Below are 15572 nucleotides of genomic sequence, written 5' to 3' on the forward strand. Positions count from 1 at the left end.
CGGAATGCAGAGAGGTGCCTGGGTTTGAGACAAAGCAAAAGGTCGTCAGCATATAGTGAGACCTTACGCTGTGTACTGCCCCTTCTAATACCGGCTATATCCTCAAAGCTGCGAAAGGCCATGGCAAGTGGTTCGAAGGTCAAGTCAAAAAGCATGGGACTCAGAGGCCACCCCAGTGGCTTCCACGATGCAAGTTGGACGACTTGGACAACTGGGAATTAGTCCGAACTGAGGCTGTGGGATGAGAGTATAGTAACCTGATCCATGAAATAAAGTCCATTCCAAAACCAAATTTGTCCAGAACAGCCCATAGATAGACCCACTCAACACGGTCAAATGCTTTTTCTGCATCAATAGCTACTACACACTCAGGGACATCCTCAGAAGCAGAGCAGACAATATCTAATAATCGACATATGTTTAAGGAATGTCTGCTCTTAACGAAGCCGGTTTGGTCCTCGGATATAACAGTAGGGATGACATTCTCTAGTCTGCGAGCTAGAACCTTAGCTAAAATTTTAGCATCCGTGTTTAGAAGGGAGACGGGTCTGTGGGAGGCGCATTCAGTTGGATCTTTACCTTTTTTGGCGATAAGAGTAATACAGGCTTCGGCAAAGGATGGTGGAAGAAAATCTTGTCTGTAGGATTCAGATAGAACAGAACACAACATAGAAACATAGAACATAGAAAAATAGGTGCAGGAGTAGGCTATTCGGCCCTTCGAGCCCGCACCGCCATTCAATATGATCATGGCTGATCATCCAACTCAGTATCCTGTACCTGCCTTCTCTCCATACCCCCTGATCCCTTTAGCCACAAGGGCCACGTCTAACTCCCTCTTAAATATAGCCAATGAACTGGCCTCAACTACCTTATGTGGCAGAGAGTTCCAGAGATTCACCACTCTCTGCATGAAAAATGTTTTACTCATCTCGGTCCTAAAGGATTTCCCCTCTATCCTTAAGCTGTGACCCCTTGTCCTAGACTTCCCCAACATCGGGAACAATCTTCCTGCATCTAGCCTGTCCAACCCCTTAAGAATTTTGTAAGTTTCTATAAGATTCCCTCTCATTCACCTAAATTCTAGTGAGTATAAACCAAGTCTATCCAGTCTTTCTTCATAAGACAGTCCTGACATCCCAGGAATCAGTCTGTTGAACCTTCTCTGCACTCCCTCTATGGCAATAATGTCCTTCCTCAGATTTGGAGACCAAAACTGTATGCAATACTCCAGGTGTGGTCTTACCAAGACCCTGTACAACTGCAGTAGAACCTCCCTGCTCCTATACTCAAATCCTTTTGCTATGAATGCTAACATACAATTTGCTTTCTTCACTGCCTGCTGCACCTGCATGCCTACTTTCAATGACTGGTGTACCATGACACCCAGGTCTCGTTGCATCTCCCCTTTTCCTAATCGGCCACCATTTAGATAATAGTCTACTTTCCTGTTTTTGCCACCAAAGTGGTTAGCCTCACATTTATCCACATTATACTGCATCTGCCATGCATTTGCCCACTCACCCAGCCTATCCAAGTCACCTTGCAGCCTCCTAGCATCCTCCTCACAGCTAACACTGCCCCCCAGCTTCGTGTCATCCACAAACTTGGAGATGTTGCATTCAATTCCCTCGTCCAAATCATTAATATATATTGTAAATAGCTGGGGTCCCAGCACTGAGCCTTGCGGTACCCCACTAGTCACTGCCTGCCATTCTGAAAAGGACCCGTTTACTCCTACTCTTTGCTTCCTGTTTGCCAGCCAGTTCTCTATCCACATCAATACTGAACCCCCAATACCGTGTGCTTTAAGTTTGTATACTAATCTCTTATGTGGGACCTTGTCGAAAGCCTTCTGAAAGTCCAGATATAACACATCCACTGGTTCTCCCCTACTAGTTACATCCTTGAAAACCGTGGGGAAAGGAGTAGAGAGAACCTTTTAAAAAAACTCTGCCGGGAAGCCGTCAGGGCCCAGACATTTGCCTGGTTGCATTGAGGAAATGGCTGAAGCTATTTTTACCTGTTATATAGGTTCATCCAATCTTTCCCTAAAATCTAATGAGAGTTTGGGAATATTTAGACTGCTCAGAAAATCCTGCATTACCTTATGGTCCGGTTGAGATTCTGAAGTATAAAGCTGGGAATAAAAGTCTTGGAAAGCGTCATTAATTTGCAAGTGATCCGAAGTGAACTGGCTATTAAGCATGAGAATTTTAGAAATATTCTCTCGCTTTTTAGCACCTTTAAGTTGATTTGCAAGTAATTTGTCAGTTTTATCTCCATATGTATAAAACACGGCCTTATTTTTTTAAAGTATGTGTTCAATTGAGTGAGTAGTGAGTAGGTCAAATTTGGTTTTGAGTTCCAATCGTCTTTTATAAAGAGTTGGATTTTGAGTTTGCGCATATTGCTTGTCAATTTCTCCAATTTGATGAGCAAGATCCAAACGCTCTTTATTGGATTTCCGCTTCATTTGAGTGTAAGATATGATCTGCCCCCTAAGGTAAGCCTTATTAGTGGAAAGAAAAAAGGCTATCTCTCTTTCAATAAACTCTACAAACTTATCATCAGAGAGCAAAGTTGAATTGAATCGCCACTGCCTACTCTTTTGAGGGAGATCTGGAAGGGACAAGGCCAGAGCAATAGCGGCATGGTCAGAAATGACAATACTCTCATAGTCACAGGAATAAACCAGGGGTACAAGTTGGTTATCAAGAAAGAAATAGTCAATTCCAGATGGACATGTGAGAAAAATGAGTATTCCTTATCTTGTGGATGTAAAGAGCATCACACATCACAGAAACCGCAATAGGAGAGAAAGGCTTGGATGAAACAAGCTGATTTACTTACTGTACGGGGGTTAGTAGAGGATCGGTCTAAAAGAGGATCTAAACAATTGAAATCACCACCGAGTATAAGAGAGCATGCGTTCAGATCTGGAAATAATGAAAATAACCGCTCGAAAAAACATACATCATCTACATTAGGGGCATACACGTTGACAAATATTGCCAGTGTATTGTATAATTTTCCAGTCACAATTACATACCGTCCAAACTTGTCCGAGATCGCATTATGTGGCTCGAAGGAAATGCTCTGGCTGATAATGATTGAAACTCCACTCCTCTGGCTTTAGCCTGAAAGGAAGAGTGGAACCCCTGCCCGGCCCAACCTGACAAGAGGTGGCCATTGTCTGAGCAATGGATACGAGTTGTTTAAGATGCGAAAAAACCTTTCTTCTTTTAACAGGATGGTTTAAACCTTTGACATTTCAGTTCACTAGCTTTATGTGTCTATCCATGCATAATAAAGAAAAACATTAAGTTGTAATGTAAATACAATGAACCAAATGACCGGCTGAATACGAAGCAACAGGTCAGTGCAGGTTGAAAATGACTAGTGTGTAATGATGTGTTTATATAAATTGCTAAACTGTTCCTGGCAGTGACATAACCCCCCTCCCCACCCAAGAAAGCTGCTATAGAAAGAAGCAGCAAGTTCTTCCAAACAAACATTTTACAAATCAAATCTTCCTGTGTAACGTTAAACTATTTCTCCAGTATTATGTACTAAAATATACATTTAATACATTTAAGCACCTCTATAGTAACATTTTGGCTTATCCAAATAGCCACCCCAAAAAAAAAAGAAGAAAATATGGCTTGAAAACTGAATATCAACTTTGGACTAACTGAACAGTGCAAACACTGAACTGTGTCAACAGTGAACTAAATGGTTATATGTAACCGAAAACTCACATGGGTTAACATGTCCTTAAAAATATGATTGTAGCTTGAAAGTTACTTACTGGCCCATAAAAGCTTTTTAAAGAGCCGAAGTTAGAACGCAACAGCACACAAATATAGGGCCAGGCCATTTGTGGTAACAGCACACAAAAATCCAGCTGGAAATCGGTTCTAGTTTACAGTACACATATAGTGATATTTGGCTCTAGCCATTTTATATAAGATTTTATAAAAGTATCTTAGTAAATAAGCAGCACACCCGGCTGAATAAGCACGTTCAACCATGTAAACGAACCACAGACGTTAGCTGACATGCTGCACATTGCGCCAATAAGTATATCTGTACAGTGTTACCTCTCATCCAGTGGGTTCAAAGTCCCTATACAGAATCTTTAGGTAACCTAGGGAGGCTGTCGATGTATTTCTGCGCCTCCTCGGCTGAGTTTATCCACCTTGTGGTTCCACCGGACAGTGTGAGACGGAGTCGAGCTGGATATAGCAGAGCAGGCTTTAGTCCCAGTTTGTAAGGTTCTGCCATGACGTCTCTGTACTCTGCCCGCTAGCTCTGAACTTCAGGGCTGTAATCCTCCACAATCCGAATTGGTTTGCCGCAAAATTCGAGTTTCCCTCTCCGCCGTGCCTCTCCGATGAGGAGATCCTTCGCCTGGTACCGATGCAGGCGGAGAATGACTGGCCGGGGGCCGGTTTAGCGTTTTGGGAGCGATGGGCTCTGTCGACTTCTGGAGGGGATGTCAACGTCTCGCTCCCGAAAATCTTACGCAGCAAACTTGAGAAAATCTGTGGGCCGTCCGCTTTCAGAGGATTCTGGTAGACCGAGGATACGTGTGTTTTGTCGCCGACTTCGGCCCTCCAAGTTGGCCACTTTAGCCTTTAGCTTAGTATTGTCACCACTCAGAATGGAACAAATGTTCTCAAGATCGACGACTCGCTAGTTAAGGTCCTCTGCAGAAAGTTCCAGGAACGAGACGCGTTGATCGTGATCCTCCACTGTAAGCTTTATTTCGTCTAGCTTTGAGTCGAGCCGACCAAACAAAGTTCTAAAATCGGTGGCTAGTGCCTCGAGCAGCTAACGTCAGCGTCCTCTTTTTTGCTCGACCTTGTACCTTTTGAAGCCACCCACAAACGTCAGACGAGCAAAAAAGCGGACCTCACCCCGGTGTAAATGTTAGAGGGCGAAATGTTGCAAAACCTTTACCGGAGTTATGTAAAGTTTACCGGAGCACTCGCTTAGTGCGTCTACCCCATCTACCTCTCAAACCGGAAGTCTGGCTGTGGCAGCTTTGACAGTCCTGGGGTCGCCTTCCAGAGGGAAGTGATTCAAAGAGTTTGTGGCCAGGGTGAGAGAGGTCAGAAATGATCTTACCCGCTCGCTTCCTGGTCCTTGCAGTGTACAGTTCATCAATGGAGGGAAGGTTGCAGCCAATAACCTTCTCAGCTGATTGGGCGATTCGCTGCAACCTCCAGGTGTCGTGCTTGGTGGCTGAGCCAAACCAGACCATGATGGAGAAGGTGAGGACAGACTCTACGATGGCCGTATAGAATTGGACCATCATTGCCTGTGGCAGATTGTACTTCCTCAGCTGCCACAGGAAGAACATTCTCTGTTGTGCCTTTTTGACTGTGGAGTTGATGGTAGCCCTCCATTTAAGGTCCCTGGAGATGATGGTTCCTAGGAACTTAAATTACTTCACAATGTGACTGTGGTGTTGATGATGGTGAGTGGGGTGAGGGGAGGGGGAGCTCTCCTAATGTCTACAATCAATTCCACTGTCTTAAGTGCATTGAGCTCCAGGTTGTTGCGATTGCAACAGGCTGCCAGCTGTGTCACTTCATGTCTGTAGCCCCATCCTGGATCAGTCCAATCAGGGTTGTGTGGTCTGCAAACTTGAGAAGCTTGACAGAATAGTCAGTGGAGGTGCAGTCATTGGTGTAGAGGAGAGGGGAGAGTACGCAGCCTTGCAGTGCTCCTATGCTGAGGGTTTGCGGGTCCGAGATGTGCTTTCCCAGCCTCACATGCTGCTTCCTGTCTGTCAGGAAGCTGGTGATCCACTTACGGAGGGGTTCAGGCACAGTCAACTCAGAAGGTTTGGAGTGTAGTAGCTCTGGCACAATGGTGTTGAATGCAGAGCTAAAATCAACAAACAAAATCTTCGCATAGGTGGTCTAGGTGCTGGAAGTGCAGATCTATTGGCCCAATATGCAAACTGCAGAGGGTCCAGTAGGGGGTTTGTGATATTTTTCAGCATAGCCAGCACAAGCCTTTCAAGGGTCTTCATGACTACAGAGGTCAGTGCGACAGGCCTGTAGTCATTAAGACCAGTAATCCTTGCTTTTTTGGGTACAGGGACAATATTGGAGACTTTGAAGCAGGCAGGGACAATACAGGTAGGGGGGGAGGTGGTGTGTGTGTGTGTGTCTGTGTCTGTGTGTCTGTGTACTATATATATACCTATAGTTAAAAATAAAGTCAAGATTGTACCAGTAACATTTACTCAAATTATCAAATATATGCATATCAAATTTTCATTTCATTTTTAAATGACAATTTCATCAGTTATCTTACCACTGTTTGGACTGATTATCCTGGACATATAAATTGTGATTACCTTCAAAAATAATGACAGGATCTATTATCTAAAGCAAATTTTGGGAGCAAACTAAATATTGTTTTTTAATTTAATAAACAGCTTCATTGCTGTTGCAGTATTATAGTGTTTAGTATTCTAAGGGTGCTGGATTCGATCTCAAGGACAATTTCTTTAGTTGGTTCTCAATATCTTAATGGCTAAACTTGGTATAAGTTACAATGCTAACATTTTGGAAATCATTGTTTCAATTACAGTCTTCATTTATGTATCAAATAAATAAAACAATGAAATAGATCCTGTCAAGAAATTCTGCTTTGATGTTCAGAGGTAATTTTTGAACAAAGCGTACTTTATCAAATGGGTTCGCATAAAATGTTGTTGATACAAAGTAACATCATTTTCACTGCATCCAGGAGCTTTGAAATGCCGGTGGCTATGCATATCATTCAATTATTGCTATCTAATTAAAACAGTCAATTCTAATCACTCAGAATTAGTTGTCATCGGCAGCAGCTTACACACCTAACAGCGGACATACTATTGTACTGCAGCAATGCAATGGATTACCTGGAACACAATGAGTTCACCATCCATTGCACTGCACTGTTCACAATCCCAGAGTACAAATATTCCTGCCAGATCCATGTCACTGCTTTTACGCGACCTCTTAATATCATTTGCCACACAATTGTTAACAATCACTTGCACATCAATAATGCATTAACCCGGTGCGTGATCCACAGTGGAAGATAGCGACTACATCACTGCTGTTTTCCAATCATACATCAACGTTGGCTGCCACTTACTTGCAATGCTGATGCACTCGTTACTCCGTCTCTCATTTCACTAACTTGCTCAAGGCCTGGACATTCACCACTTCACCAACTGCATCGCAGCTCAGCTCTGCACCAGACATGCTCAGTGATGTGAATGTCTCATTCTGGAGTCTACCAAACTGCAAACAGTGAAGGGGGAAATTGGATTAACCCACAGCCAGGATAAAGGTACCTGCTTGTTGAAGCACAGGCAAAAAGCAAAAAAATAAAAAAATTGGACCTGAAGTATTATTCATAAAGCAGATAATAGAACTGATGAATATTTGATTATATACAGCATTTTGGAATGTAAAATTGCACTGTAGCAGAAATGACAAAACAGATTGCCGAATTTAATTAAAACTGCATGAATACAAGTCTCCCTTTCTTTATATACAATTACAAATTTGCAAGTTACAAATAAGCAAGAGCATTATCAAGTTACCACTTCTTTCTCTGTCTTTTAGGCTTAGGTTGAAACCAAGAAGGAATAATAGCACATTTTCTGTTGTTGATGAGTGGGGAGCATTGTAAGTTCAAACTACTTAGTCAGCAAAATTAAAGCTAACTTCCATAGCCAGATATCCTCTTGGCCTTTGAATTTCAACCCTAAAATATAAATTCCATGTGGGCTAAATATAATAGCCAATGAAAATACACATGGGGATCATGATGCTGTGACTGACTGCACTGCAGGCACCACATCGACTTTGTATTTGTCCACTCAGTAAATCAGCATCCAGCTAATCATGGGCCACCACCAGAAGACCGACGATGTGCTTGACAGGCCCGAGTTAAAGAAGAAAGGAAAAATAATGCAGATGCTGGAAATCTGAAATAAAAACAAAATATTTTAAAACTCAATAGGTCTTTTGGCAACTGATGAATGATCAATAGGTCATTGTTTCAGGTCCTGGATCTTTCTTCAGACCTTGTGAAAATTAAATGTAAAATTTAGTTTTAGGGAACAGAGAGATGGGGGTAGGAGATGGGTGGAGCGAAGTGAATATTTCCGATATGGTGAGACCGTAATTGGTAGTTAAAAGGAATTTAGATTCATTTTTTAGCTTTTTTGGCTGTGTAATGTGTTGCTAATGATAAAGCAATGGGACATGTTAGCAAAATATATAAGAACAAAGCTGATCAAAAATAATAATGACGAGCAGAAATAGCCAAGGTACACAAAAATGCTGGAGAAACTCAGCGGGTGCAGCAGCATCTATGGAGCGAAGGAAATAGGCAACGTTTCGGGCCGAAACCCTTCTTCAGACTGATAGGGAGTGGTGGAGAGAAGGAAGGAAAAAGGAGGAGGAGGAGCCCGAGGGCTGAGGGATGAGAGGAGACAGCCCAAGGGCTGAGGAAGGGGAGGAGACAGCAAGGGCTAATAAAATTGGCAGAATTCAATGTTCATGCCCGCAGGATGCAGACTCCCCATATGAGGTGCAGTTCCTCCAATTTCACTCTGGCCATGGAGGAGACCCAGGACAGAGAGGTCGGACGGAGAATGGGAGTGGAAGTTGAAGTGCTGAGTCACCGGGAGGTCAGGTAGGTTCTTGTGGACCGAGCGGAGGTGTTCGGCGAAACGATCGCCAAACCTCTGCTTAGTCTCACCGATGTAGATCAGCTGACATCTAGAGCAGCGGATGCAGTAGATGAGGTTGGAGGAGATACAGGTGAACCTCTGTCGCACCTGGAAATACTGCTTGGGTCCTTGAATGGAGTCGAGGGGGGAGGTAAAGGGACAGGTGTTGCATTTCTTGCGGTTGCAATGGAAAGTGCCCGGGGAGGGGGTGGTGCGGGAGAGAAGGGAAGAATTGACAAGGGAGTTGCGGAGGGAGGGGTCTTTGCGGAAGGCAGACATGGGGGGAGATGGGAAGATGTGGCGAGTGGTGGGGTCACGTTGGAGGTGGCGAAACTGACGGAGGATTATTTGTTGTATGTGACGGCTGGTGGGGTGAAATGTGAGGACTAGGGGGACTCTGCCCTTGTTGCGAGTGCGGGGATGGGGAGAGAGAGCAGTGTTGCAGGGTATGGAAGAGACCCTGGTGCGAGCCTCATCTATGGTGGAGGAGGGGAACCCCCGTTCCCTGAAGAATGAGGACATTTCAGATGTCCTGGTGTGGAACGCCTCATCCATGGGAGCAGATGCGGCGTAGACAGAGGAATTGGGCGTAGGGGATGGAGTCCTTACAGGAAGCAGGGTGGGAAGAAGTGTAGTCCAGATAGCCATGGGAGTCAGTGGGTTTATAGTCGATGTCGGTCAGAAGTCTATCACCTGCGATGGAAATAGTGAGGTCAAGGAATGGTAGGGAAGTGTCGGAAATAGTCCAGGTGTATTTGAGTGCCGGATGGAAGTTGGTGGTGAAGTGGATGAAGTCAGTCAGTTGTGTGTGGGTGCAGGAGGTGGCACCAAAGCAGTTGTCGATGTAGCGGAGGTAGAGGTCGGGGATGGGGCCCTGGTACGTATTGAACAAGGATTGTTCGATGTACCCAACAAAGAGGCAGGCGTAGCTGGGGCCATGCGTGTGCCCATAGCTATGCCTTGTATTTGGAGGAAATGGGAGTAGTCGAACGTGAAGTTATTGAGGGTAAGGACCAGCTCCGCTAGGCGGAGGAAAGTGTCAGTGGCTGGGTATAGGTTGCTCCTCTGGTCGAGGAAGAACCGGAAGGCTTAGAGACCATCCTGGTGGGGGATGGAGGATGGGGATGGTGGGGAATGGTGGGGGATGTAGGATGGAGATGGAGATGGACGTCCATGGTGAAAATGAGGGGGTGAGGGCCTAGAGAGTGGAATGCGTGGAGGTGGCGGAGAGTGTCTGAGGTGTTTTGAACATAGGTAGGAAGGGATTTGACCAAGGGGGATAGGATGGAGTCAAGGTATGTGGAGATCAGTTCAGTGGGGCACGAACAGGCAGAGACAATGGGTCTACTGGGCCAGTCAGGTTTGTGGATTTTGGGGAGAAGGTAAGATCAGGCCGTGCGGGGCTGGGGAACGAAGAGGTTGGAAGCTCGGTCGGGCAGGGCGTGGGAATTGATGGTCGGTGATGGTGCTAGAGATGGTGGCCTGGTGCAAGTCAGTGGGGTCATGGTCCAGGGGTAAGTAGGAGGAGGTGTCCGAGAGTTGGTGCGTGGCCTCAGCTTTGTAGAGATCAATGCGCCAGACTACCAGGGCACCTCCCTTGTCGGCTGGTTTGATAACCCAATCTGGGTTGTTGCGGAGTGATTCAATGGCAGTGCGTTCAGGGGGGGGGAGAGATTGGAGTGAGACAGGGGAGTGGAGAAGTTGAGGCGGTTGACGTCGCGACGGCAGTTCTGGATAGAGTTCCAGAGCTCGGAGGCCACGAGGGGTGTTCCACGAGGAGGGGGTGCGTTGGAGACGGGAAATGGGGTCATCAATGGGAGTGTGGGCTCCTTCCATTGGAAGTGCGCTGTGAGGCGGAGACGACGGTAGAAGAGCTCCAAGTCATGGTGGGTGCGGAACTCATTGAGGTGGGGATGGAGGGGGACAAAGGTAAGACCTCTGCTGAGGACAGACCGTTCGGTGTTGGAGAAGGGGAGGTCAGGGGGGATGGTGAACACCCGGCAGGGATGGGAGTTGGGGTCGGAGGAAGGCAGGTGGGCGGACTGGGGACGGGGCGATATGTCGGGGGGGGGGGGGGGGGGGGGGGTGGGGGTGGTCAGGGGGTGGGGGGTGAGAGGGCTTGTAATGAGGGTGGGGAAGAGCAGTGTTAGAGGTGGATGGGGAAGAGTCAGTTGAACAGTCACTGAGGTTAACCAGGCTGGGCAGACTGGCACTAGGACCCAGTGGAGTCAAACCCAGGAGAGCGGGAGTGAGCAGCGTGGAGGCTTCAGGCCCAGTGCAGAGTCCATGCTCCAGATAAGGCGACGGCTGTGAGTTGTTAGAGGGAGGTGGAGTGGCGCGGGTCAACGGAGCCGATGGTGGGAGTCCCGTGGCGAGGGTCAACGGACCCGATGGTGGGAGTCCTGGCGCGGGTCCATGGGCGGTTGAGTCGGGGTCCGCGGGCGATGTGCGGGAGGTCCCGGTGGGCGGATGGTAGGTGGGCTGGCGCGGGGCGGCCAAAGCGGTGGGGCGGCGAGATGAGTCGGGTGCGTTGTGGCGGCCATGTTGGGTAGGACGGGTCCGGCAGCCATGTTGGGTAGGCCTGGTGGGGCAGCGATGTTGGGTAGGCCAGGTGCGGCGGCGGATGTTGGGTAGGCCGGGTGGGGCGGGGATCTTGGGTAGGACAGGTGGGGCGGGGATCTTGGGTAGGTCCGGTACGGCGGCCATGTTGGGTAGGCCGGGTGGGGCGGCGAAGTTGGGTAGGCCGGGTGGGGCGGCGATGGGTAGGCCGGGTCCGGCCTGGGTGGGCGGCGATGTTGGGTAGGCCTGGTGAGGCGGCGATGTTGGGTAGGCCTGGTGGGGCGGCGATGTTGGGTAGGCCGGGTGGGGCGGCGATGTTGGGTAGGGCGGGTGGGGCCGGGTGGGGCGGCGATGTTGGGTAGGCCGGGTGGGGCGGCGATGATGGGTAGGCTGGGTCCGGTGGGGATGTTGGGTAGGCCGGGTGGGGCGGCGATGTTGGGTAGGCCGGGTGGGGCGGCGATATTAGGCGGGGCGGCCCAGTGCGACGGCGATGTTCAGTGGGCCCGGTCTGTTCTGATTCGAAAAAGGTGCAAGGTATCTGCAATTATTAATCAGAACTGACCATTTCTGCCTGTTGTTATTATTTTAGCTTAGTTTTCCTTGGTGAAGAAACATCAGCCTCGATAAGAACGTTAGGTATTAAGCTTGTTACAACGTACCGTCTTTAAGTTGCATTTCCTGCCTCCATCTCTAAATGATGCTGCACATTGAATGTTGTTTATACTGATGAATATTTCAAGTATTTATTTCAGCATTTCAGTAAATACTTCAGCATTCTACTGAAAACTAGCAGTATGTACATCGCTTGAAAAACTAACATACTTTATAAATGCCCCATGCAGCTCACTGACTTAAATTTACACAAAAATGTATTTCTCTTTGTCACGAACCTCAACATTACGCATGCTTTCAAAATACACGATGGAAAAATTGCAGGGAAGTCTAGTATATTTAAATTAGTTTGGCAGAATTATGCTGTGACGATGAAATTGGAGCATACGATTGAACAGATAGCAACACTTTTAACATGATGGGCCCGAAGCCCCTAAAGTTTATTCTATTTGAACAAACTGAGTTGAAGAGGGAAATAAATACAAGATAAGAATACAAAGATAGTATCTATGTCAAATAAATTTCCTGTATATTGTGAAGCGATCTAGAAACAGTCAGAGCAATAAATGTGATAGTGCAAGATAGGATGCGCGTGAATGATATAACCAACGCAACACAGAATTGTGAAAGGACATCAAACGTTGTGAATTTCATACAATTACACTGAAAGAAACACTCAAGAGACAGGCTCAAGTTTGTAATTACTCACATGGGTGAGGAAGATTACTTTGAGCACCTAACCTCACCTTAGAAAAATATAAGATTTGTCAATAGACAATAGGCGCAGGAGTAGGCCCTTCGGCCCTTTGAGCCAGCATCGCCATTCAATGTGATCATGGCTGATCATCCACAATCAGTATCCCGTTTTAGCCTTTCCCCCATATCCCCATGACTCCGCTATCTCCGCTATCTCTGCACCAGCGATCATAGAGACACAACTTAAAATAATTGGCGAGTCAATAGAGCAATATGTAACTAATTTATTGAAAGATAGTGCTTAGACACAGGCCATTTTGGCCCATCAGTTCAATGTTGGAGAGGGAAAGAAAGAAGGGGGCAGAGGGTTTTGGTTAATTAATTGGAGAATTCAATGTTTACACCATTTGGTTGTATGATTTGGTGAAAAGGCCGCTGCGTCTACCCTTGACCCATGGTCTCACCGAAGTACGTAAGTTTCACCAAACACTTGCAGTTAGTCTGCCAAGGCCTATTGGATCTCCCAATTGCTAACCGGTCCCACCCACATGGACTGTCTCCCTCGGATGGTCACGTCGCACAGACACATCTGCACTATAGTCTGTTTTGAATGTTTTACTGTTTTAATGTTCTTTTTACAAACCATGTTCTTGGGGTATTTAAATCTAAATTTTATTAGCTATTTAAGTTATGACATCGGATGGAAGCTGCATACCAAATCTCGTTGCACTTATGTGCAATGACAATAAAATATATTATTATTATTATTATTATTATTATTATTTTAAACTCTTCTTCCAATTCTCATACTGACCTTTCCATCCAGGGCCTCCTCCATTGCCAGAGTGAGGCTACTTGCAAACTGGATGAACTGCACCTCATATTCCACTTGAATAGTTTACAACCCAACAATATAACATTGAATTCTCCAAATGTAGGTAACTAACCTAACCTTCTCATCCCTCTCCGCCCCTTTGTTTTCCCCTCTCCCTTCCCTGTGCACCACCTGGACTTGCACCCTTTTCTCCCCTTTCCCTCCCCTTCCACCTACATTCCTTCCACTGGCTTCACAATTCACAACTCTTCAATACTTAACTTTTCATTTCTGGTCTTTGTCCAACCATTGGCCTACCTAATCCCCCCTCACCTGTATCCACCTATCACTTGCCAAGCTTTGTCGTGCCCCCATCTCACGTTCAGCTTTCTCCTGCACCGCACCCAGCCCCCCACCCCTCACCCCCTCACCAGCATAATCAGTCTGAAGATGGGTCCTGACTCGAAAAGTCACCTATCAATGTTCACCAAAGATGTTGCCAGACCTGCTGGTCTTTGGTGGGATGTGTGAATATGAATATTAGCATGTAAAGTTATAATGATGCAATTAATCGATCTACAGTAGCAAATGTTGGAGTAATGATAGAAATGTTAAACAGTAATCAAGGAATGTTTAATGCAGAAATATGCTCAGACATTCAGTGATGGAATGGACAACTTTATCATAGTACTAGACTAAGTGGGACCCATTGGGTCCCATGTTCATATGGGAGGGTTGTCCCAAAAGGCAATATTCCACCTCTCCACTAATTCCTATATTGGTGGCCAGTGGGGGAGGGGGGGGGGTGGCTTCTGGAGCGCTAGTATGGGTGTTGTGGGCTGAAGGGACTGGTTTCCCGAGGGTTAGTATAGACATTGTGGGCCAAATGGATTCTTGGGGTGGCAGCTCAGTCACTCAAGCCTGTGGCGCTGGCAGCTCAATCACGGCTGGTGGGCTGGCAGTTGACTCAAGGCTATTCCTTGAAATTCCATTTCAAGCAGGGTGCAAGGCCACCAAATTCAAATGCAGTTTCATACCATTTCAAGCAGGGTGCAAGGCCACCACATTCAAATGCAGTTTCATACCATTTCAAGCAGGGTGAAACCACCATAAAACCACACAAGACCCCACAAAACACCACATAAACACCACACTCACAGTTCAGTAGACATTCAGTGTGTTTGGTTGATTCACAGCTCAGACAGAGTCGTGACCTCTCCCTCCCCCATCTTGCAGAGACTGAGTCACACTCACACTTCCTGGTTTTATAATCCCTCCCCCCTCCCACCGGAAAGAGCATGGCCTTCATGATTGACAGGAGAGAGATTCTCAACATTTTTTAAACACTAATAACACTTATTTTTATTGATAGGAAATTTTACGCAGTGGTTTTGAAGGAACTTTAAGCTTTGTGTGCGGTTTTGCTTGGATAATTTAATGATCGCTAATTCCAGCACATGACGAAACTTCCAAAATTAAATCTGAATGCGAAGTGAACAATAAATCTAACGTATTTTTGGTGCCACTTGTCTCATCATGCCTGGTAGTGAAAGTGACTTTTTGGGGCAGGTGATTTTCCAGAGTAAGGTCAGCTAGGGCTTCCTGGAGAGCCCCTTTTGTTTCGCTTTGTATGCCGTCAGACCAATCTACATCTGGGACATTGAAATCGCCCCCAGGATGATAAGTAGAGAGTGTGACGAGGCGTTAATTTTGGAGAAGTTTGATCCAAGATCTAAAAGAGGCTCCGTTTTCATGTCAGGTGGTTGGTAAAAACTTCCGATCTGTAACGACTGACCCTCGAGTGTAGCTTGACACCAGATTTGCTCAGAGTCGCTGTCTGTCATTCTTTCAAACCAACCAGCACCACCAGCCATTTGCTGTGCTTTATTTCAATCCAACCACCACCACCACCAACCATTTGCTGTGTTTTATTTCAAACCTACTACCACCACCAACCCTTTGCTGTGCTTTATTTCAAACCAACCACATTTTCATTTTCAAACCACATTAAGGGCACTCAAGGTCAGTTAAACCACACTCACAGTTTAGTAGACATGTGTTCAGTGTTATTCACTAAACACTAATAACTCTTTTATTTTTCATCGATGGGAAAAAATCCTCTTGTCATGTGCAGCG

General features: G+C 46.3%; 1 protein-coding gene across 1 annotated transcript in view; it reads right to left on the minus strand.

Moving 5' to 3' along the window:
* The window catches only part of LOC129696078 (oxidation resistance protein 1-like), a 239933-nt gene extending 232579 nt beyond the window's left edge, over nt 1-7354 (minus strand). The window contains exon 1 of the mRNA XM_055633485.1: nt 7165-7354. The gene's annotated coding sequence lies outside the window, so the exon portion shown is untranslated. The remainder of the gene's footprint in view (nt 1-7164) is intronic.
* Between the last annotated feature and the right edge of the window lie 8218 nt (nt 7355-15572).

The sequence above is a fragment of the Leucoraja erinacea genome, chromosome 4 (assembly GCF_028641065.1).
Source record: "Leucoraja erinacea ecotype New England chromosome 4, Leri_hhj_1, whole genome shotgun sequence".
Classification (NCBI taxonomy): Eukaryota; Metazoa; Chordata; class Chondrichthyes; order Rajiformes; family Rajidae; genus Leucoraja; species Leucoraja erinaceus.